General features: G+C 35.7%; 1 protein-coding gene across 5 annotated transcripts in view; it reads right to left on the reverse strand.

The window, feature by feature from the left end:
* LOC106883935 (eukaryotic translation initiation factor 2-alpha kinase 1) overlaps positions 1 to 3630 on the reverse strand; it is a 60688-nt gene that overhangs the window by 48451 nt on the left and 8607 nt on the right. The window contains exon 2 of one of the 5 annotated variants that reach the window (XM_052966642.1): positions 2920 to 2999. The exons of the other annotated variants lie outside the window; for them this stretch is intronic. The gene's annotated coding sequence lies outside the window, so the exon portion shown is untranslated. The remainder of the gene's footprint in view (positions 1 to 2919; positions 3000 to 3630) is intronic. 5 annotated transcript variants of the gene reach the window in all.

A 3630-nucleotide genomic window follows, 5' to 3' on the forward strand; every position in this document is an offset into this window, starting at 1 on the left:
TTTGTAGGATTGTGTATAGAGGAATATATTATTTTGTTTAAAAGAGTTCCAACACTGTCTGTTTTTTATGTTTTATTTATATTCCTGCAAAACCAATGTGGGATATAGAATATGGAATATACAATATATAATATAAAATAAAAATGGATGGTACTATGAAATAAAGTATTGAATGTCTTATTGAATAGATGAAATATTGAGTGTTCAATATAAAGGATGAAATATATAAAGGCGAATACGTATTTTCTATACCTTGTGGTATTTCATCATGGCCGGTATGACAGACTTTAACATATATATATGTGTGTGTTTGTGTCTGTACGATTGGTTTAATAAATGAAAAAAAAAAGATTTTTGTAATGTATAGAAATTCAAATCACCTGAGTTGAGAATAAATGTAGTTTAGACTACAACATCACTGCAAATAGTGAGTCGTTGCATAAATAGAAAATTCACAATACTAGCATTGTGGCTGTAAAATACAGTTAAAAATTGAATACAAAAAGCTAAAGCAATATTAATCTTTTCACATCGAAGGCAGCTGGCAGAATTATTAGCATGCTGAGTAAAATGCTTAGTGACATCTTGTGTGTCTTCTGAGTTCAAATTTTGCCTTTTATCCTTTCAGGGTTGATAAAATAAGAACTAGTTGAGTACTGGGGTTGATGTAATCAACTTATCCCCTTCACGAAAATTGCTGACTTTGTGCTAAAATCTGAAACCAACATTACTTTCCACATTCAAAATATACTGTGCATCTTGGTTTTAGAATACATATACTGCATCTCTCTACATCATCAGACATGACTAAAATGGGTGATGATAGGAAAGGCATCCAGTCATAAAACACAACTATAGAAAAAAACGTCTAACTCATGTGAGCATAGAAAATTGGATGTAAAATGCTGCTGAATTCAAAATGCATCAAATAAAAATCAGCTCAAAATATGTGTATGTTGATTCTTATTAGATATAATTAATTATATCCATCAAGTTATGTTACTTATGTAATATTAACACTAATTTACATTAATTATTGTTCCTTTGTATGAATTTTCATCTATATGGCAGACCAGCAAAGGATGACTCATTCCCTATATGTCCTAAGTTATACAGTTCAACTTCTGGATAAATAAGTGATGCACTTTCTAAAGAATCAATAATACTGAGAACTTCCAGTATATATAGACTGAATATAGGTAAGAATGGTAATGGTTATTAGATATCATATCTGTTGTTGGCACTCCATCGCTTACAACGTTGAGGGTTCCAGATGATCCGATCAACGGAACAGCCTGCTTGTGAAATTAACGTGCAAGTGGCTGAGCACTCCACAGACACGTGTACCCTTAATGTAGTTCTCGGGGATATTCAGCGTGACACAGTGTGACAAGGCTGACCCTTTGAATTACAGGCACAACAGAAGCAGGAAGTAAGAGTGAGAGAAAGTTGTGGTGGAAGAGTACAGCAGGGTTCACCACCATCCCCTGCTGGAGCCTTGTGGAGCTTTAGGTATTTTCGCTCAATAAACACTCACAACGCCCGGTCTGGGAATCGAAACCGCGATCCTATGACCGCGAGTTCGCTGCCCTAACCACTGGGCCATTGCACCCCCACGGTTATTAGATAATGATTAGAATATTTGCTTAGTCCCTAGAAAATATATGATTTGGATCCTGTCAAAATCATTACATATTTTCTTTTGAAACATAATGCCTACACCAGTTAAAATTAACATTAAAAACCCAGAAAACTTAGAAGAAATAAATTGAATACCAAAGAAAATCATGTTTCTACTGACAAACAGATGGTTCTCAATAAGAAACATGTTTAATTTATGATTTTGTTCTCTGATAAGATGAGAATATAATGTTGTTTGCCTATTGGGGTTGTTGCTGTTTAGTTTCAGGTCAGTCAATTCAAGAAACTTAGGATTAGATGCATTCCAACGATGACCATCCTGTCTTTTTTAATCAACTATTATGTCTCTGATACTACAGTAGCTATTGTAGTTTTATATGATCCTTTTTTAAAAGGGGAGTGATTTAAAGGGAAAATTGGTAATTATTTCTAGTATTACATGCAGTGACCATATTGATGCTCCTTAGATTACTTCAGTGTTTCTATTGAATCAAGCTAAAGAGGAAGACTCTACTTGGTTGCTTGACCTACAACAAAAACAACCAAATCTTTTTTGAGTTCATTCCAGTCGCATGGCACCTTGGGTAAGTGTCTTCTACAGTCACCACAGACTACAAACCAAAGCCTTGTGAGTGGGTTTTGTAGATGGAAACTGAAAGAAGCCTGTCACACACACATATGTATATATGTTTGTGCTTCCTTGTCTTGACATCATGCAATAATTGTAAGTGAGTGTCATTGCTACACAAGTAGTATCATTAATTTTCAATGTTTTGTGCAACACATCTAGTCACAAGGAAATATTACCTTGCTTGGAAACAGGTAAGGGCGGGCAACAGCAAGGACATCCAGCTGTAAAAAAGATATGCCTCAATAAGCTCTGACATATGAAAGAATAGAAAAGTGGACGCGTAAACAATGATGGTGATAATAAGAATGGCTCTGTAAATTTAAAGATAGTTTACTACTCTTTTACTCTTTTTCTTGTTTCAGTTATTTGACTGTGGCCATGCTGGAGCATCGCATTTAGTCCTGGGACTTATTCTTTGTAAGCCTAGTACTTATTCTATCAGTCTCTTATTGCCGAACCGCTAAGTGGCGGGAACATAAACACACCAGCATCGGTTGTCAAGCGATGCTAGGGGGACAAACACAGACACAAACATACACACACACATACATATATATATATACATATATATATACATATATACGACGGGCTTCTTTCAGTTTCCGTCTACCAAATCCACTCACAAAGCTATAGTAGAAGATACTTGCCCAAGGTGCCACGCAGTGAGACTGAACCCGGAACCATGTGGTTGGTAAGCAAGCTACTTACCACACAGCCACTCCTGCGCCTATTAATTTAAAATTAATAAGATATTTTTAGTCTTGTGCCAAAATATGTTTTAAGGTTAAAACACCTCGAGAACTTGCAACAGCAACAAATAAAAGGTGAAATCTACCTAATCGGGTGGATTTTGGTCTTTTTCAGCTTCTTTGCATGCTCTTCTTTCAGACAAACTGGTTATTTATCATTCAATATCCAGAAAAAATCATCTACAACTCTAGGAGCATAAGAAAATTTCTTTAGTTTAAAATAGCCACTCACAAACACACACACACATATATATATATATATATATATATATATATATATGAATGATAGATTCTCCCGTCGAAGACGACGTATTAGTTTTCAGCTTTTGCCGAACGACCTGCACAAACGATTCGTTTATAATGATCAAATGTTCGTGCTGCACATTGGCTCACTCTCTCCATCAAACCGACGTTGTCTGAACAGCTGCACGGTGTACCACACGTTAGGCGCCGAGGTGATCGCAGAGCAAAGTGAGATGAAGTGTTTTGCTTAAGAACACAACGCACCACCCGGTCTAGGAATTGAAGTCCCGATTGCTAGATCATGAGTAGAACACTATAACTACTAGGCCATGCGCCCTCTTTATATATATATATATATATATATAT

Source organism: Octopus bimaculoides, chromosome 3 (assembly GCF_001194135.2).
Source record: "Octopus bimaculoides isolate UCB-OBI-ISO-001 chromosome 3, ASM119413v2, whole genome shotgun sequence".
Lineage (NCBI taxonomy): Eukaryota > Metazoa > Mollusca > Cephalopoda > Octopoda > Octopodidae > Octopus > Octopus bimaculoides.